The sequence below is a fragment of the Ranitomeya imitator genome, chromosome 1 (genome assembly GCF_032444005.1).
Source record: "Ranitomeya imitator isolate aRanImi1 chromosome 1, aRanImi1.pri, whole genome shotgun sequence".
NCBI lineage: Eukaryota > Metazoa > Chordata > Amphibia > Anura > Dendrobatidae > Ranitomeya > Ranitomeya imitator.
Genome location: NC_091282.1, coordinates 342775734 through 342797915, shown reverse-complemented (window position 1 = coordinate 342797915; position 22182 = coordinate 342775734). Strand labels below are relative to the sequence as shown.

Genomic DNA, 22182 nt, shown 5'->3' with positions numbered 1-22182 from the left:
TGTGGTAACCAATGGCCTAATTAAAAACAAACTGCAGCAAGAGACTTTTTTCAATTGTAAACGCAGTCAAAAAATTATATCTATTAAGGGCAGAGGCCTGCATTGCTGGTGGAGTGTTCGGGTTTAATATTGGAATAATACAAAAAATAAATTTCTTTTACAACACACAGTTTGTTAGGTGGACAGTTGTCTTTCTGAATGTGAAATTTTTCTTTTGTCTTTTTGGCCATCTCACAAGCCAGGAAGCACACGTTCTGTCACCCACAAGCCTTAGTTTCCGCATTTTTCTCCAGCAGAAAAATTAGGACAGAGTGGTTTTAAACTGCTATCCTTCTTTGCAGTGTGTCTAGAATAAAAAATAAAATGTTATCACTTGAATCTTTGAATTATTATTTACAGACTGAAACTACAACTACCATTTTCAATGTTTTTCAGCACTGCAGTAGTACACGACAATCAGATTTAGACTTTTATCTGCCATCTGTAATGATATGTCTGATATCCCCAGACTGTAAAATCCTAAAATGACCTCTGCGTTCCATGCCCTCAACTTTCTTAATCCTTGTGGGAAGATCTTCCTTCTGCCTCGATTAGCTGTGCTAGACCTTATGATGGGATAGCTGCAAGACATTACGAAGAAGCTTGTTCATTCTCAACTGATGTCATAAGCCCACTATCTGGGTGATGCAATCTTCTGCAAATTTTTGGAGGGTGATCCTCAGAAATCTTATTGCAAATTGTTCGAATTTTATGAAACCTGTGAATTCAGGAAACTCGTCTTGATTTGCGGCTGATCCATCCACTCATTTTTAGGAATAACAGCACAACAAGGACAGATGTAGGCATCATAGAATATTCAGAAGCATATTGTCCAGTGATCCTCTATTTTGCCTTTTGTAATCCAAGAGAAGGAAGCTAATATTCGCTATTGTTTTTTGAAAAGGGTTTGTGTCTAAAACCCTAATCCAGCACAGATATTGCTGCAAGCAGTTACTGATATCAATTGACTTTACTCAACTAATAAAGTGTTCCACACAGATTATTGTGTGTCATTCCACCCACAGTATCTTGTGAATGGAATTACTGTCTAGGTGCTAAGTGCAGCCATGACTGTTCAGTGCTGATGGACAATGGACAAATGGACAACACAAGAAATAATGTTAACATGGGACATATTGTGATGGCTGGACATAAGTTATATGCACTCAAAAGCTCATGACAAGGTATGGCCAATTCGGGCCTAAAGCATTCTCCTCCTTATTGCATCCATTTTTCCATACCATTAACTCCCCCACAGTGTGGGTAGACTAAGCGCAACATGAGAGGAAGAGGGGAAGAAAGCCCAAATGCTAGGGAAAAGGGGAAGTGGAGACCCCTATGCAGATCTAATAGCACCCTGACTCCCCTACATCCCTATATTGGCTCCACACCAATCACCGTGCAAGAACCCAAGCCATGTATATCCCTAGAGCTAGACCCTGAATAGGGAAGGGGAGGGGGACTGAGCTCTGGTCAGTCTCCACTGTACACTAAAGAAAAGAAGGGATACAAACAAGGTGAAGCTACTTATCTTGAATAGACTCAGAGAGGTAACATCAAACATCCTCCAACAGCACCAGAGAAGAAGTAAGCCTTCCCAATGGGAAATGTAAATATCAATGGCAACTCCATGAAGCAGACTGCGAGTCTATAAACACCCAGGTGGGAGCCAGAGGGAGGTTGCCATGGGGTCCAAAAGTCAGAAAGAAGGCATCTACAATGCCAAATGCTGAGATCTTCTGCAGCCAGATGCAGAGCCACTGTCTGTAGCATCTGACACACCTGTGACACATATTCTTTGGAGAATATTGGCCACAAAGGCCATTCATTTAACAAGCAATACACTAACAATAACCATTGTTAATTAACGGAAAAATAGGGAGGTCCTTGGAGCTACCAAAAATCTGACACACCTTCAACAATTATTAAAATTAGAACTATCTATCCTTACATTTAGCTGTGAAACCTAAGCTCGAGGGCACCACACCATGGTCAATGGTAAAATAAGGTCAACCACCAGCTCCCAGGGTCCCATCCAGAGCTCCACTAAAGTGCCAGATCAGCCTTTATTAATTCCATCCTGAAGAGAACCCTCCATCTGATTCCCACCCCAACCAATTTTTTTTTAACACCAACTTCAAGGACCTCTCCACAGCGCCTACCACTGCGACCCATCATGCAGATACTAATTCCAATGCCCTTTACGATGTGACAATTTTTTTTTCTCTTTTTTTCTTCTCTTTTTTTGTTTATTATTGTATAACACTCCAACGTAAACTATCAATACAAAATAAAGGTGGGCGGGTGGAACTTTTCTCAATAATGATCTCCTAAAATTGCCTCTTTCCCGCATTTTTTCTTATATATTCCCATAGTCCCTCCCTCTTTAATTTGAAATTGAAACCCCTACCACCAATCCCATACTTTTTTCTCCAGGCCAACCCGTGTCCTGTGTCCTTCATTTAACTTATTCAGTTCGCCCCCTTCTTGAAATGGTGTGGCCAATTCACGTAAAAAAAAATTCTCTTATTACAACCATTTTCCCATATCATTAACTCCCCGTTTCTTAAAATATACACGGGAGATATATTCTTTGGATAAAATTGGGCATTTATTTAGCAAACAATACAATAACAACCATTGTTAATTACTAAAAAAAGAGGGAGGTCCTTGGAGCTACCAAAAATCTGACACCTTCGCTAATTATTCAATCTAGAACTATGTTTATGAGTCACCCACCAGGGAAGTGGGGTTGCTCGGTACCGGGTCCAGTCGCTCTTAAAGGGGATGTCATGGTGGCTGCGAGCTGGTCCGTGGCCCTGGGACTCAATTAAAGGGGAACGCTCTTTTAAGTGGTATTGGGAAAGTCTATTTTTGTGACGCAACCTGTTGTTCTCGGTCAGAAGGGACTGACATCGCTTAAAGGGGTCCTCTGGGGTGATGGTATGGCGGCTGGATGGTGATGCTTCTCACAGGTGAAGCGGGGTCCCCTGGGCTCACAAGGTATATGGCAGGGATGAAGTGTTGCCGGTAAATAACAGATGACTCAGGGTTGCAGTCTCTTCCTGGTTTACTGTTGGTAGCAGGCCACAGTCCAGGGCACTGGCAACAGGTACAGAAGGACTCCAGGCAGCCTGGAAACAAGAAGAAGTCCCCTTGGCAGGTCAGGTTGGGAGCCTTCCTCTAAGTGCTGGGTTTCTCGTACCTTGCTACCTGTCATTTGCTGGCAAAGTACTCCTTTCTCTCTCCTGTCCTGGTACAGAACCTGCACAGCAGGCAGCTTGAGCTGTACTCTTGGGGGTCTGTGACACGGTGACTCCAGGATCTATCTGCTGCTTTGCCTCAGGTATGGTATGGGCAGTATACTTATAGTCCTAAGCCCTCCAGCTCTGCTGTGGACCTTACAGCTATCCACCACCTCGGGCTCCCAGTGCCCGATTTCTGTGCTCTGGCTCTTAGGGGCCTAATCATCACCTCCTTGGGCCCTCAATCTCTCCTCTGCTCCTTTCCTGTCTGCTCCAGACTGAACTGAACTCTCTGGTCTCTCTTGATCAACTGTCTGACTCCTCCTCCAGACCTGGATCTTTATTCAGGGAAGCTGCCCTAAACCCGGGTTTTGAGCTCCTCCTCCTGGCCTGGATTCGGAAGGTGTTGTGTGTGATATTACCTGCCAAAAGGTTCCCTCTTGTCTCCAGGCATAGCACTACCCTCACCAAGAGGAAGACAGCACTACTGTGGTACCCAACCTCCTGGGGTGCCACATTTACCCTCTGCTGTGAAACCTAAGCTCGAGGGCACCACACCATGGTCAGTGGTAAAATAACTCTAACCACTGGCTCACAGGGTCCACCCCCATCCAGAGAACCTCTAGAGTGTCCGATCAGCCAATATTTATTCCATCCTGAAGGAACCCTCCATCTGATTCATCCCCAACCAATTAATTTTTACACCAACTCCAAAGACCCCCTAACACAAACGCACTCTGACACCTTAAGTGTGTGCGCTGCCCACCATTTCCAGGGCACGTTAGATCCCATTTGAATATCTAACTTCCAAATATCAATACCAACAGTATTTAAATGTACACAATCTTGTAACCAAAAATTCCCTTCACCAGCTTCCAGATCATGGTGACATACAGCATTTTGCACTATAAAACTTGATATATCCCTATTTAACTTTTACCCTTGCCCTATTAACCCTTTCTATTGATCTCGCTGCACTTCAAACTTTTCAATCCACTATGTCAGGGCAAACAACCAAACGTTTTGGGGAATTCCAAACAAAACCTCAACAGGTAAAAATGAATGTCCTCATTTCTCCCAATGCTCAATGTCCAAAAAATTCCAGTGAAAAATCAAACCTGAATAAGGCTGGGTTCACACTTTGCGGTTTTTACCACGGAACCGCCGCGATTTTGATGCTGCGGGTCCGCAGCAGTTTCCATAGCGTTTCCATTTACATGTAAACCCTATGGAAACTGCAAACCGCTGTGCACATGCTGCGGGAAAAAACGTGCAGAAACGCAGCGGTTTAAAACCCGCAGCATGTCACTTCTTTGTGCAGAATCACTGCGATTCTGCACCCATAGGAATGCATTGAACCGCTTACTTCCCGCATGGGGCTGTGCCCACGTTGCGGGAAGTAAGCGGCTAATGTGCGGTTCCTACCCGGGGTGGAGGAGAGGAGACTCCTCCAGGCCCTGGGAACCATAATTGGGGTAAAAAAAAGAATAAAAATAAAAAATCATGTTATACTCACCTCTCAAGGCTGCACGCGGCCGTCCAGTCAGGGTTGCTGTGCGAACAGGACCTGCGGTGACATCGCGGTCACATGACCGTGACGTCACGAAGGGTCCTTCTCGCATAGCATCTTTGGAACCGGACCGCCGGGTGCAGCGCCGAGGAGATCCGGACATCAGAGGGTGAGTATAACCAATTTTTATTATTTTTAACATTACTATTGATGCTGCATATTGCTGCATATGCAGTATCAATAGTATAGGCGGAAACCCGCAGCGGAAATCGCGGAACAAACCGCGATAAATCTGCAGGAAGAACCGCAGCGGTTTTGCCCTGCAGATTTATCAAATCCGCTGCGGGAGAACCCGCAGAGGGACGCCGCAAAGTGTGAACATGGCCTAACACTACTTCAACAGGATGTCAGGTATCTATTTGCAATTGACCTTTTCAATATTCTTTTAAAGCTTCCCTTACCAAAAATTCTTTAGTCACATTTTTCTGAACCCTAAGCTTAAAACTTTATTTTTTACAAAGACCAATTAATTTCAGATCCACGACCAATAAAAAATAATACTGCAAACATTCTATCTATATCACCGAGCACATAACCTCAATACGATATCCACCTCTCCCATACTTGGCAATCAGACTCCTATGCCTTCCATGTATCATCAGCAACCAAACACTGTATCAATTGGCTTGCTCCTCAGTAACCAGCCTCTACAGGTGCGAGGGACCCTCCAATCCCAATTCCTGAGCTTCCGGAGTCAATTCTCGGAAGCGATCACACTGAAATTAAGACAAACAGTCAGCAATACAATTGTTTATGCCCAATACATGTACTACAACAATTCACACAATCATACACACTGGGAAAAAAAAACTATTTAGTCAGCCCATTGTGCAAGTTCTCCCACTTAAAAAGATGAGAGAGGCCTGTAATTAACATTATAGGTAGACCACAACTATGAGAGTCAAAGTGAGAACACAAATCCAGAAAATCACCTTGTCTGATTTGGCAAGATTTATTTGGAAATTATGGTGGAAAAAAAGTATTTGGCCACCTAAAAACAGGCAAGATTTCTGGCTCTCACAGACCTGTAACTTCTTCTTTAAGAGGCTCCTCTGTCCACCACTCATTACCTGTAGTAATGACACCTGTTTGAACTTGTCATTAGTATAAAAGACACCTGTCCACAACTTTAAACAGTCACACTAGAAACAAAATTGTAGCTCTGCACCAGGCTGGGAAGACTGAATCTGCAATTGGCAAGCAGCTTGGTATGATGAAATCAACTGTTGGAGCAATAATTAGAAAATGGAAGACATACAAGACTACTGATAATCTCTCTCGATCTGGGGCTCCACACAAGATCTCACCGTGGGGTCAAAATGATCACAAGAATGGTGAGCAAAAATCCCATAACCACATGGGGGACCTAGTTATTGACCTGCATAGAACTGGGACCTTCGGCTCTACCAAAGGCTACCATCAGTAACTCACTATGCCGCCAGGGACTCAGATCATGCAGTTCCAGACTTGTCCCTCTGCTTAACCCATATCATTTCCAGGCCCATCTGTAGTTTGCTAGAGAGCATTTGGATTATCCAGGAGAGTGTTAGGAGAATGTCATATGGTTTGATGAACCAAAGTAGAACTGTTTGGTAGAAGCAAAACTTGTTGTGTTTGGAGGAGACAGAATGCTGAATTGCATCCAAAGAACACCATACCTACTGTGAAGCATGGGGTTGCAACATCATGCTTTGGGGCTGTTTCTCTGCAAAGGGACCAGGACGAATGATCCGTGCACATGAAAGAATGAATGGGGCCATGTATCATGAGACTTTGAGTGCAAACCTCCTTCCATCAGCAAGGGCATTGATGATGAAATGTGGATGGGTCTGTCTGCATGATAATGATCCCAAGCACATCACCAGGGCAACAAAGGAGTGGCTTCGTAAGAAGCATATGAAGGTCCTGGAGTGGCCTAGCCAGTCTCCAGATCTCAGCCCCATAGAAAACCTTTGGAGGGAGTGGAAAGTCTGTGTTGCCCAGCCACGGGCTCCCAACATCACTGCTCTAGAGGAGATCTGCATGGAGGAATGGGCCAACATACCACTAACAGTGTGTGCCAACCTTGTGAAGACTTACAGAAAACGTTTGACCACTGTCATTGCCAATAAAGGATATATAACAAAATATTGAGATTATCTTTTGTTAAATGGATAGCCAAGAAAAAGATGGACACAAGAGCTAAAATTAACAATTTTATTGAGAAGACTCTAAAATATTACATATAAATACAACAATAAAAACCAGAGAAAAAAAAGAAGATACAATGGAAAAAAGAGAGGCAAACCTAGTGCCACGCACGGATACAACAATCAGATGAGGAGCAAATCAGCAATCTTGAGTATACCAAAAAACATATATATAAACATGTAAGGATGTTACAGATAGATAAAAATGTTAGCCCAACATACAATCTAGTCATGGAGAGTAATTATACCAATAGGTGGGCAACTACACCAAATTTGTAATGATAAATAATGATGTGTTAATGCGGCTTATTCCCTTATTCCAGATAGCAAAAAAAACAAAACAATATACGTAATGCTCTTATAACTTCTCCAGAAAAGAATAATCTATAAATCTCTAATTATTTCCTTCCTATTTCTCACATTGTACATAACCTCCCATTTTACCTCTTGCGGCTGGACAGTATTCGCTATTGGTAATACAAATTAAATGCCATGATAGTCATTTTTTCTGCCCCTTTCGGACAGGACACAACAGACTGTTCACTATTAATCATATATCCTGTTTTGTTTGCTAACTAGAGTAGGAAATCACTGTATGGTAATAGTTCTGTACATGAAGGTGTGCGTGCATTTGCCGCAGAAAAGGATGTACATGTTCTTGGGCCCCATGCACCTTTATTCATTGCTGATTATCTTTGTCCTTTTCAGATCCAAGCAAATCGTGTATCAGAATTTATTTTGTCCATCGTCACTTTTCCCATATGAAATTTGGGCATCTCACTCCCACCCTCCTTTTATCCTCACTGCTCCTTCTGTTTTCACATCTCTTTCTATTTCCTTCTCTGTCTCTTTGTTGTCAAATCGCCACCTTATCACTAAGCCTGCCCTTGTCTTCCCTGCCCCATGTGCGTGCTATTATTAACAGTGCCATGTTATGTTCTGCTCACTCGCTTCTCTGCCTTTATGACAATAACTGGCCAAGAATCCTGCACTTATTCTCTAAACTTCTCCAAATGTTGCAATAATGTTGTTGTCAAACAAAACTGCAGGACAAGGTAATATAGTCAAAACGTTAGGGCAAAGGTATTACTTCCAAATACTGTATATTACACAGATAAATCATAAAAAATGGCATTAAAGCCATTGATCTCCGCAATAATATGCAGTTTGTAATAAGTACATTAAAAAAAGTACATCATATCTCTATAAACTACACAAAACTATGCAAAAGATTGCTAGAATATAGTATTTATAACACCAAGCTCCACGTGCTTAATATTTAATGACTAACCACAATTTTCGTATTGCATAATTGTACATTACATTAACAGTAAAAAAAATAATAGAGGATGGACAAAATGACATTTCATCTATGAACCAATAAACCAAAGGTGATTTTGATAAAATTTACGTTGTATTAGTAATGCCGTAATGCAGTCGTCCCAAAAATTTCCATACATCAAAACACAGAAAATCACAATGCTAAGCACATTGAAATATTTAAATATTTATTTTATCAAATTTGGAATCCAGAAATTTTGATGGATATATAACATTTTTGAACAGTGAACAACCACTATATACACCATGGTGAAGAATGTCCGCAATAATCCGATGTAGACGATATTGGGAATCCATTCCAATGAATAAAGGCAGAGACACTGCTTGATGGATGGAACCTGTCTGCACCTGTAGCCACGTTTCAGAAATCCTCCCCTTTCTCAAGCACCTAATCATTGGATTAAATTCCCAATATTGTCTATACTGCATCATTGTGGACTTTTTTTGCTCTGGTGAATATGGTGGTTGATCATAGTAACATAGTAACATAGTAACATAGTTAGTAAGGCCGAAAAAAGACATTTGTCCATCCAGTTCAGCCTATATTCCATCATAATAAATCCCCAGATCTACGTCCTTCTACAGAACCTAATAATTGTATGATACAATATTGTTCTGCTCCAGGAAGACATCCAGGCCTCTCTTGAACCCCTCGACTGTGTTCGCCATCACCACCTCCTCAGGCAAGCAATTCCAGATTCTCACTGCCCTAACAGTAAAGAATCATCTTCTATGTTGGTGGAAAAACCTTCTCTCCTCCAGACGCAAAGAATGCCCCCTTGTGCCCGTCACCTTCCTTGGTATAAACAGATCCTCAGCGAGATATTTGTATTGTCCCCTTATATACTTATACATGGTTATTAGATCGCCCCTCAGTCGTCTTTTTTCTAGAATAAATAATCCTAATTTCGCTAATCTATCTGGGTATTGTAGTTCTCCCATCCCCTTTATTAATTTTGTTGCCCTCCTTTGTACTCTCTCTAGTTCCATTATATCCTTCCTGAGCACCGGTGCCCAAAACTGGACACAGTACTCCATGTGCAGTCTAACTAGGGATTTGTACAGAGGCAGTATAATGCTCTCATCATGTGTATCCAGACCTCTTTTAATGCACCCCATGATCCTGTTTGCCTTGGCAGCTGCTGCCTGGCACTGGCTGCTCCAGGTAAGTTTATCATTAACTAGGATCCCCAAGTCCTTCTCCCTGTCAGATTTACCCAGTGGTTTCCCATTCAGTGTGTAATGGTGATATTGATTCCTTCTTCCCATGTGTATAACCTTACATTTATCATTGTTAAACCTCATCTGCCACCTTTCAGCCCAAGTTTCCAACTTATCCAGATCCATCGGTAGCAGAATACTATCTTCTCTTGTATTAACTGCTTTACATAGTTTTGTATCATCTGCAAATATCGATATTTTACTGTGTAAACCTTCTACCAGATCATTAATGAATATGTTGAAGAGAACAGGTCCCAATACAGACCCCTGCGGTACCCCACTGGTCACAGCGACCCAGTTAGAGACTATACCATTTATAACCACCCTCTGCTTTCTATCACTAAGCCAGTTACTAACCCATTTACACACATTTTCCCCCAGACCAAGCATTCTCATTTTGTGTACCAACCTCTTGTGCGGCACGGTATCAAACGCTTTGGAAAAATCGAGATATACCGCATCCAATGACTCACCGTGGTCCAGCCTATAGCTTACCTCTTCATAAAAACTGATTAGATTGGTTTGACAGGAGCGATTTCTCATAAACCCATGCTGATATGGAGTTAAACAGTTATTCTTATTGAGGTAATCCAGAATAACATCCCTCAGAAACCCTTCAAATATTTTACCAACAATAGAGGTTAGACTTACTGGCCTATAATTTCCAGGTTCACTTTTAGAGCCCTTTTTGAATATTGGCACCACATTTGCTATGCGCCAGTCCTGCGGAACAGATCCTGTCACTATAGAGTCCCTAAAAATAAGAAATAATGGTTTATCTATTACATTACTTAGTTCTCTTAGTACTCGTGGGTGTATGCCATCCGGACCCGGAGATTTATCTATTTTAATCTTATTTAGCCGGTTTCGCACCTCTTCTTGGGTTAGATTGGTGACCCTTAATATAGGGTTTTCATTGTTTCTTGGGATTTCACCTAGCATTTCATTTTCCACCGTGAATACCGTGGAGAAGAAGGTGTTTAATATGTTAGCTTTTTCCTCGTCATCTACAACCATTCTTTCCTCACTATTTGCTCACTGATCGTTGTTCAGAAAAGACATGTATCCATGAAAATTTCTGGATTTGAAGCTTGATTAAATAAATATTGAAAGATCCAACGTGCTCAGTAGCGTCTGCACATTGATACATGGCTGTCACTCCTTCTGAACTAAGCAAATTTATAACAGAAACTAGAAAAAGAAGCACTTCCGAAAAACTTTATGTTCCCTACACCAGTGTAAATGTATATGTAGTGTAGGATAAGTGCAGTAATGTACTAACTGATCACCATCTCGTTTCCAGCGCCTCTTAGGTCCTCTTTTGGGTGGCTTGATCACACACAAGTACGAGTCAGAAGTTGCTTACAGGGATTGTTCATAGAACCATATTTATGGTCCAAACACTCTCTGTGAATAAAATGGACAACACTTATTCAACAGGGCAGTGCAGATGAGCGATTTTTTTTCACGGACCGAATCTACATGTGAAAAAAATTGCAGCATGCACTAGGTTTTCAATTAAATTGGAATCACCTATTTAAGTCTGTGGGTGCGTGAAAAAAATTTGATGCCATACAAAGCCAATGTATATAATTCATTTTTTAGGGATACATTGCAATTCTGTAACATAGGAAACAGTATATGGCCTTATATAACCCCTGGCAAAAATTATGTAATCACCGAACTTGGAGGATGTTCATTCAGTTGTTTAATTTTGTACTAAACTAACTAGCATCTAAACTAAAGTCATTTCAAATGGCAACTTTCTGGCTTTAAGAAACAATAAAAGAAATCAAGAACAAAAAATGTGGTATTCAGTAATGGTTACTTTTTTTAACCAAGCATAGGGTAAAAATTATGGAGTCACTCAATTATGAGGGAAAAAAATATGGAATCATGAAAAACAAACAAAAAAACACTCCAAAACATCACTAGTATTTTGTTGCACCACCTCTGGCTTTTATAACAGCTTGCAGTCTCGGAGGCATGGACTTAATGAGTGTCAAACAGAACTCTTCATCAATCTGGCTCCAACCTTCTCTGATTGCTGTTGCCAGAACAGCTTTGCAGGTTGGAACCTTGTCATGGACCATTTTCTTCAACTTCCACCAAAGATTTTCAATTGGATTGTGATCCGGACTATTTGCAGGCCATGACATTGCCCTTATGTCTCTTTTTTCAAGGAATGTTTTCACAGTTTTTGCTCTATGGCAGGATGCATTATCATCTTGAAAGATGATTTTATCATCCCCAAACATCCTTTCAATTGACGGGATAAGAAAAGTGTCCAAAATATCAACAAAATAAACTTGTGCATTTATTGAAGATGTAATGACAGCCATCTCCCCAGTGCCTTTACCTGACATGCAGCCCCATATCATCAATGACTGTGGAAATTTGCATGTTCTCTTCAGGCAGTCATCTTTATAAATCTAATTGGAAAGGCACCAAACAAAAGTTCCAGAATAATTACCTTGCCCAATGCAGATTCGCGATTCATCACTGAATATGACTTTCATCCAGTCATCCACAGTCCATGACTGCTTTTCCTTAGCCCATTGTAACCTTGTTTTTTCGTGTTAAGGTGTTAATGATGGCTTTTGTTTAGCTTTTCTGTATGTAAATCCCATTTCCTTTAGGCGGTTTCTTACAGTTCGGTCACAGACGTTGACTCCAGTTTCCATCCATTCGTTCCTCATTAGTTTTGTTGTGCATTTCCTGTTTTGGAGACATATTGCTTTAAGTTTTCGGTCTTGATACTTTGATGTCGTCCTTGGTCTACCAGTATGTTTGCCTTTAACAACCTTCCCATGTTGTCATGTTGTTTGTATTTGGTCCAGATTTTAGACGCAGCTGACTGTGAACAACCAACATCTTTTCCAACGTTGCGTGATGATTTACCCTCTTTTAAGAGTTTGATAATCCTCTCCTTTGTTTCAATTGACATCTCTCGTGTTGCAGCCATGATTCATGTCAGTCCACTTGGTGCAACAGCTCTCCAAGGTGTGATCACTCCTTTTTAGATGCAGACTAATGAGCAGATCTAATTTGATGCAGGTGTTAGTTTTGGGAATGAAAATTTACAGGGTGATTCCATAATATTTTCCCTCATAATTGAGTGACTCCATAATTTTCCCCTTTGCTTGGTTAATAAAAAGTAACCATTACTGACTACCACATTTTTTGTTCTTGATTTCTTTTAGTGTTTCTTAAAGCCAGAAAGTTGCCATTTGAAATGACTTTAGTTTTGTGCCTTGTCTGTGATCTGCTTTTTTTCTCCAAAATTAAACAACTGAATGAACATCCTCCAAGGCTGGTGATTACATAATTTTTGCCAGGGGTTGTATATGATCAATAGCTGCTGTAAAAAAAAGGATTGCATATGGACTTCACACATTTTGCACACGAATAACAAGTGAGAAAAAAATCATCTGAATTTTCTGGTTCAAACTCTAAATGAATTTTTATATACTTGTGTGAACCTACTCTTACAATGTAAGTCTATCAAGCATCAGAATGGGGTTCTATAAGCTTACATTGTAAAAACATCATTTGACTTGCAGATATAAAGCCCTGTGTGATCCGGTAATTTGGAATAAACATCACATGAGCCAGAAAATGATTGGAGCAGCACTGGAAACTGGTGAAGACGATCGATGATTATTGATTAAATAACCGCTTTTACATTACACTACATGTACATTTACACAAATTTAGGCAATGAAAAATTTGGTGACAGTGCTTCTTTAGAGAAGACCTGTTAGCAGGTTTTTGCATTTTAATCTGAGAGCATCATAATATAGTGCAAGAGATCCTAATTCCAGTGATATGTCTGAAATGCCCGCCAGAGCCTTGGGGTACTACTGGGTCCGGTTGGCTTAAAGGGGGATGTCACGTGGCGACAACCCGGTCGGCGGCCCTGGGCGCCCATGTTAAAGGTAAAGTCTTTAAAGTAGTTTGAAATAAAGTTTGTGTTCGTGACGCCAACTGTAAAATTCAGTCAGTGGGGACCGACGCTGCTTAAAAGGGTCCTCTGGGGTGATATTATGGCAGCTAAGGTGGTATAACTTCCCACAGGTGTAGTAGGTCCCCAGGGCTCCCGGTGTCTAGATGAGGATGGTGAGTGGTGCAGTAATGAATGGAGGATACAGGTTTGCAGTCTCTTTGCCTGATTTACTGAAGGCTTTAGGCAACCGCAGTCCAGGGCACCAGATCAAAGGTACAGGCAGGGTCTGGCCGGCTTGGAAGCAAGTTCAGAGTCCCCTTTACCAGGTGGAGATGAAAGCCTTCCTACCAGCGCTTTGGTGTAGTTCCTTGCTGCCTTTGGCTTCTATCAAGGTCCTCACTGTTCTTTCTGTCCTCCATAAAGGTGGGACATTAACCCATATGACTGGTGGCTCGAGCCTTTTTACAGGGTCTCTGTCATGACCCGGGCTCTATGTGCCACTGTGTCTCCTGGGTATTAGGACGGACAGGTTACGTGTAGCTCAGCTGTCCTGCCAGTTTCTGCTGTGAGTCGTAGAGTCCCTCACAACCTCGGTCTTCCGGCTACCAGAATCTTCACTCTGCAGAGAGGTAGCCCAGTCACAGCTATCCTCCCCAGTTTTCACTCTACTGCGCTTCACTCTCCTGTACGCTCACTTTACGCTGTTCTTCCATGTCAGTTTCTCTGTCCATGAGATGCAGCTCTTTCTTGTGGCTGCACAGTCCCTCAGTCCTTTATCTCTCTTTCTGTCAGGAGCTGCAGACTCCCACATCTGCTCAGCTATTCTCCATTCGTACAAGCTCCGCCTCAGCTGAAGTTCCATGACAAGCTCCTCTCTGGCCTTTCCCAACTCTCCTCTCAGCCTCAGACTGCTCCAGTCTGCTGTCTGGCCTTCTCTCTCTCTCTTCCTACTCACTGACTGACTTTCCCTCCAAAACCAGAATGTATGTATAGGGAATGTTCCCCTTAAACTGGGTTTAGAGCTCCCCCTTCTGGCCTGGAGTGTGAACATGTTGTGTGCTTTGTGGTTACCTGATAGAAGAGATCTTCGCCTGCTTCCAAGCATGACATCACTCTCCCCGTGAGGAAAGCAATGCCACTGTAACAACCAGGACCCTGCGGTGTTACATATCACTTACTACTGGCTCAAGGGTGTGAGCGAGGCAATACACAGCAGATCATTACAAACACTGCTACATAATCAACAGAGAAAACAGGGATTCTATTGAAACTACACCAATCAGTCCAGTAAGTGATACATCGCTGGAATCAGGCTCTCTTGCCCAATATTACTTTGCTCTCAGATTATATAGCAAAAACTTGCAGACTGATTCCCTTGAAGATGCATTTGGGGATGCAATTAAATTAAATTTTCTGCCTCTTTGAGGAAATGTGATATTTATTACATGCACTGTCACCTTATATACTGAAAATAAAGTTATTTATATGAGGATGTAGCGCGTTCAAACAGAAGTCCTGTAATACTCTAGTCCAACAATACCTTTACATGGCCAGTCTATCCTTCCATTACTGAGAAATGTGTTTGAATTGATATGAAAATGAGGCTGATGAGTTATTATAGATTTGCAGCCTCTGTCACTCCAGCTCTATACCTTGCAACTTCTACTTGACTGATGGCTCCTTTGCCTTAAGTCACAAAACACAGAGGAATTGGCGATGAGTAACAGAAGCTTCAAATCTGCATTTACATATCAATTAAAATGCTGATGTTCAAAAGCAATAGCAGCATGATAGACATTTACAGCAATTTTAAGCAGTGTGGCTGTGAAATCAGCTGTGTGAGATAAAGAACTTACTAGAAAGCAGCATCAACAGGCAGTATTAATCTGATCCTTGACTTGGCAGTCCACATTAGTTTGAGCAAGACTGATTTTGGCAGCAAAGTTTAGGTTTAGAAGGCTGCAGAATACAAGAGGTGCCTCATGAGTGTAATATAAAGCATATTTATTTGATAAGATATATTACAATTTTTTATATTTGCTTGTGCCATTAATTTATGCAAAGTTTGTTGAAACAAAAAGGACCAGCTAAAAAAAACTGGAATATAAATCCCCCGATCCTCTCACCCTTTATTAATATGGGCATACAGGTTATAGACTGCTGAAAAACGTCCTACCTGTTATATGTTAGTTACTTGTCTCACACTGGTAACTCCCTTTCATGTAAAACAAGCTCTGGAGGCAGAGTTATCTTCCAGGCACCATCCTTCGCAGAGCCTGGAAAAGTTCACTTATATAAAGTGATAAACAATGATTACTCTGCAATAGGGCATCTGATATGAGGCATACAGGGAGAACTTTTTTCAGCAGTCTATTACCTGTATGCCCATATTAATAGTTTAGATAGGTCCAATTAGTCTTTACTGTTATTAATGTAACCATTAACTGCTTATTTTCTCCTTCCTATGCTTTCTATCTTTGAGAATAATTTCTGAGATCACTACATAAAAAACGGTTTACGTTAAATACATAAAAAGGGTTTTTTGCTACCTTATTCTAGTGGTGAGATATCACTGATTTAAGTTACAGGCTGGAAATCTGCAGCTCTTTTCCTGCAGCATCCCCATAATAACACTGACTTTCTGGAGCTCTGATTTGAGACATGTCAAAAAGACATTGAATTTAAGGATGTGTTCCCAGAATACATAAGAATAAGTCTGACATCGGGAATCAAAAGCTTCCAAGAAATACCTGTGCGGCGAAGAGATGCTGAGCATGTTTGGTTTATTAATGAGTTAATGCAATATCTTTTTGTTATTGTGCTGGCAGAGTCACAACTTACAGCCTGTCCACAAGATAAGAGATATAAATAGGGTCTCACCACTGGAACTCCCACTTATTATCAGGGTCCTAGTCCCTAGTTCGAAAGAAGTGGAGGCCATGTATTGGTATGGTTGCTCCATTCAAAGTCTATGAATGAAAACTGCAGAAATAGCAAGCAAAAGCATTTCTCTAGATGGCCTCAGTAACAATCGGTAGTTACACAAAATGTGTGGTTACAAGTGTGTTTATAGTTCACCCCCAGAGGCGTAGCTAGGGTTTTGGTCCAGGGGGGGGCGAAGCTTCTGAGTGGGCCCCTAACCAAGTAACCTTGATTACAACTCGATGACGCCCCTAATAGTGGAGAACCTCAGCAGATGACCGCGCTGTTACTGAAGATAATCTCTATATAACGACCAACATGGATATTACCGCCATATGGTCAGTGGTAAATACCAGCCCTACAGAACATATAAGAGATCACAGCACAGTTACAGATAAGGACTTACCATTGACGTTCTTTATGATGGCATCGTCACTTTTCCCGTCTTTTCCATCTAGCCCAGACCGACATGACAACTTCTTCCAGCTACAACTTGTCTGCAGAGAAAACAACAAAGACACGTTTCACTTCTCACATTCCAGCCATCACCATCTATTCTCAACCTGCACAAACCCCTAATCCTGCTGATACCCCAATACTGAGCCCCTGTTGCCATATATTTCCCTATTACTACACCTGATACCCCAATACTGAGCCGCTGCTGCCCTATGTGTCCCTATTACTGCCCGATACCCCAATACTGAGCCGCTGCTGCCGTATGTGTCCCTATTACTGCACCTGATACCCCAATACTGAGCCGCTGCTGCCGTATGTGTCCCTATTACTGCACCTGATACCCCAATACTGAGCCGCTGCTGCCGTATGTGTCCCTATTACTACACCTGATACCCCAATACTGATCCCCTGCTGCCGTATGTGTCCCTATTACTACACCTGATACCCCAATACTGAGCCGCTGCTGCCCTATTTGTCCCTATTACTGCACCTGATACCCCAATACTGAGCCGCTGCTGCCGTATGTGTCCATATTACTGCACCTGATACCCCAATACTGAGCCGCTGCTGCCGTATGTGTCCCTATTACTGCTCCTGATACCCCAATACTGAACCTCTGCTGCCGTATGTGTCCCTATTACTGCACCTGATACCCCAATACTGAGCCGCTGTTACCATATGTGACCCTATTACTGCACCTGATACCCCAATACTGAGCCGCTGCTGCCGTATGTGTCCCTATTACTGCACCTGATACCCCAATACTGAGCCGCTGCTGCCGTATGTGTCCCTATTACTGCTCCTGATACCCCAATACTGAACCTCTGCTGCCATGTTTCCCTATTACTGCACCTGATACCCCAATACTGAGCCGCTGCTGCCATATGTGTCCCTATTACTGCACCTGATACCCCAATACTGAGCCGCTGCTGCCGTATGTGTCCCTATTACTGCACCTGATACCCCAATACTGAGCCGCTGCTGCCGTATGTAACCCTATTACTGCACCTACTCTGTGGTTCTCTGTACCCCCTAAATTCTAAAGCACCCCTCTATAATATAGTAATGCCGGGTGCAAGTGCCCTAGAAAACAGAGCCCACATTTTGCCCCCTAGAAAGTAATAGTGCCCTCTGTGTGCCCCTTTGATAGTCACAGTAACCTGAGTTCCCCTATTTCAATAAGTGCCCACTTTACATTTAATAATGTCCCGAGTCTCCCCCCGTACAGCTCCCCTATACACAGTATAATGCCCCCTAACTGTATAGTACCACCCACACAGTATACTGACGCCTTAGTAGCCTTCAAACTGTTTGATGGCTCCAACACTGTAATCCCCATACTGTATGATGGCCCCATAGATAAACGCCATATAGTATAATGTGCCAGATAGTCCTCAATATAGCACAAGGCAGCACCCCTATAGGCAGACCCTGTAGTTTAAAGCACTCCCCATAGGCAGACCCTGTAGTATAAGGCAGCACCCCCCCATAGGCAGATCCTTTAGAATAAGGCAGCACTCCCCCCATAGGCAGATCCTGCTGAATAAGGCAGCACTCCCCCATAGGCAGATCCTGTATAATAAGGCAGCACTCCCCCTATAGGCAGATCCTGTATAATAAGGCAGCACTCCCCCTATAGGCAGATCCTGTATATAAGGCAGCACTCCCCCCATAGGCAGATCCTGTAGAATAAGGCAGTACTCCCCCCTATAGGCAGATCCTGTAGAATAAGGCAGCACTCCCCCCTCTAGGCAGATCCTGTATATAAGGCAGAATCCCTCATAGGCAGATCCTGTAGAATAAGGCAGCACCCCCCGCTATAGGCAGATCCTGTATATAAGGCAGAATCCCCCATAGGCAGATACTGTATATAAGGCAGCACCCCCCATAGGCAGATCCCATATATAAGGCAGCATCCCCATAGGCAGATCCCGTATATAAGGCAGAACCCCCCAATAGGCAGATCCTGTAAATAAGGCAGCACCCCCCCCCAAATAGGCAGATTCTGTAAATAAGGCAGCACCCCCCCCAAAAGGCAGATCCTGTAAATAAGGCAGCACCCCCCCCAATAGACAGATCCTATAAATAAGGCAGCACACCCCCCAATAGACAGATCCTGTAAATAAGGCAGCACACCCCCCAAATAGGCAGATTCTGTAAATAAGGCAGCACCCCCCCAATAGACAGATCCTGTAAATAAGGCAGCACCCCCCCAATAGACAGTTCCTATAAATAAGGCAGCACACCCTCCAATAGACAGATCCTGTAAATAAGGATAAGGCAGCACACCCCCCCAATAGACAGATCCTGTAAATAAGGCAGCACCCCCCCAAATAGGCAGATTCTGCAAATAAGGCAGCACCCCCCCAATAGACAGATCCTGTAAATAAGGCAGCATCCCCCCCCCCCAATAGACAGATCCTATAAATAAGGCAGCACCCCCCAATAGACAGATCCTGTAAATAAGGCAGCACCCCCCCAATAGACAGATCCTGTAAATAAGGCAGCACCCCACCAAATAGGCAGATTCTGTAAATAAGGCAGCACCCCCCCACAATAGACAAATCCTATAAATAAGGCAGCACACCCCCCCAATAGACAAATCCTATAAATAAGGCTGCACACCCCCCCAATAGACAGATCCTATAAATAAGGCAGCACCCCCCCCCCCAATAGACAGATCCTGTAAATAAGGCAGCACCCCCCCACAATAGACAAATCCTATAAATAAGGCAGCACACCCCCCCAATAGACAAATCCTATAAATAAGGCTGCACACCCCCCCAATAGACAGATCCTGTAAATAAGGCAGCACCCCCCCCTTAGACAGATCCTATAAATAAGGCAGCACACCCCCCCAATAGACAGATCCTATAAATAAGGCAGCACCCCCCCCCAATAGACAGATCCTATAAATAAACAAATACTCACCTCTCTTCCTCCTTGTTCTTCCAGCAGCGCTCCCTGCTCCCGCTCATCTACACTGACTGCGGGCGCCGGACAGTGACGTCATCGCGCCCGCTGTCAGTGTGGGGGATGATGGGAGAAGGAGCGCAGCGCAGCGCTCCTTCCCTCATCACTGCGGTGAGCTGTATCGGCAAGATGCCGATACAGCTCACATTGCGATAGCGGCGGGGGGGCCCACTGCTGGCACCGGGCTCCCCCCCCCCCGCCTGCTCAGGGGCCCTATAGCGGCAGAGCAGGGAGATCGATTCTGAACTCATCATTTCCTCCATCTCATAGATCTTCCTTACCTGACCTATCTATCGAAATTAACGACATCACTCCCCCGTACTTGAAGTCCGCTGCCTCAGAGTAACCCTTGACTCTGCCCTGTCCTTCAAACCGCACATCCAAGCTCTTTCTACCTCCTGTTGCCTCCAGCTCAAAAATATCTCCAGAATCCGTCCTTTCCTCAACCATCAATCTACTAAAATGCTTGTGCACGCCCTCATCATCTCCCGCCTTTACTACTGCAACATCCTTTTCTGTGGCCTCCCTGCTAACACTCTTGCACCTCTTCAGTCCATCCTTAATTCTGCCCGACTAATTCATATCTCTCCTCGCTACTCCTCCACTCCCCCCCTCTGCAAATCTCTTCACTGGCTCCCATTCCCTCAGCGTATCCAGTTCAAAATACTAATACTGACCTACAAAGCCATCCATAACCTGTCTCCTCCATATATATCTATGAACTAATCTCCCGATATCTTCCCTCACATAATCTCCGGTCCTCTCAAGACTTCCTTCTCTCCTCCACACTTATTCGCTCCTCACCCAATCGCCTCATAGACTTCTCCCGAATATCCCCCATTCTCTGGAATTCTTTGCCCCACCACATCCGACTATCAACCACATTCGGATCCTTCAGACGGAACCTGAAAACCCACCTCTTCAGGAATGCATACAGCCTGCATTGACCCTGCTGCCTCCTCACCACTACCGAGGCAACCTCCTCACCAACACCGGAGCTGCTGCAACCCTCAACCTATTGTCTCCATCCCCACCATCCTGAACAATGTAAGCCCGCAAGGGCAGGGTCCTCGGCCCTCTGTATCAGTCTGTCATTGTTAGTTTGCTTACTGTAAGTGATATCTGTAATTTGTATGTAACCCCTTCTCATGTACAGCACCATGGAATCAATGGTGCTATATAAATAAATAATAATAATAATAACCAGTTCTCTTTCAACAAAGATATAATTTTATCATCACCCGGATGGCTGTACTGATGATCTTCCCTTTTCTTCACCAATTCATCTGCGATCACCAGGGCGTGCGGCACTCTCAGGAGGAACTCTGGTTAGACGCTTCAGCATTTGATCTGCAATGTGGTAAGCTCTACAAACCTTCTCCCTCCTTCCTCCTTTCCTCTCTCTTCTTTCTGCTCACCCTCCCTCACTCTTCCTTTCCATCACTTACCGAGTTATCCCTAAATCAGCTAGTTCTGTCTCCTCATATTGACACCCGAGCTGTGTTTGATCTGATTCAAGTTCCCGTGTTCTGGGTTTCTCCATCATACAAAAAAGATTTTCTGACTCCCAGTGGATGCTTCAGGGCTTAGTCAAATTGGGCTTGTTTGGAAGTCCGAATAGAGCTGCTAATTTTGATACCATCCCCTCCTTTACTGCTTGTTTCCCATTAATTCCTATTAAATTCACCATCACCCATCACCTTTATGCTACAAGGCTAGATCTGAGCACAAACTGGGCCTGTCACACTCACAAATACAAGTGTCTCTGATATACTGTCTGTAGGAAAGCAAATGTAAAATGTCAGATGTTTCATAGGCAGTAGTTTTAACCATTCCATTGCTGATGCTGGGCAATGGCTCAATATTTTTCCTACATTATCACGCTGCGATAAGTGAGTAGATTTGTCCATTAAAAATAAACAACAATGTCAAAACCATTTTTTGTCGTCACTTCTTCCAAAATATACAGCCATTCCATGCCACATCCTGATGGATGGGAACCATCATAAACTCTAGGAGGGGGGTTGAAATGTTATTGAGGCGACAGCGGATGTGTATACAGTAGGGAGAGAGGAAAAGCATATGGATTGGACTTATTTGATTCCTTTTTGTGAACATCCCACTTGCAATCTGATTATTATGACGTCTATGAGATAGTTTGCAATGTATATTTGGATGGAGCAATTTACATAAGATTCATACAATTCCTTCATTGTTACATTGATCTGTTTTGAGAATACGGTGGACATTTTCCATCACAACATTCATCTTTGAGGCTCA

General features: G+C 43.0%; 1 long non-coding RNA gene across 1 annotated transcript; it reads right to left on the bottom strand.

Annotated features, from left to right (window-relative positions):
• Positions 1 to 189: 189 nt before the first annotated feature.
• LOC138657758 (uncharacterized) lies at positions 190 to 21237 on the bottom strand. Its single transcript, XR_011317173.1, has 4 exons — positions 21144 to 21237; positions 16880 to 16970; positions 15408 to 15510; positions 190 to 346 (listed from the first exon to the last, which is right to left on the bottom strand). It is a non-coding gene; the product is annotated as an uncharacterized lncRNA (long non-coding RNA).
• Between the last annotated feature and the right edge of the window lie 945 nt (positions 21238 to 22182).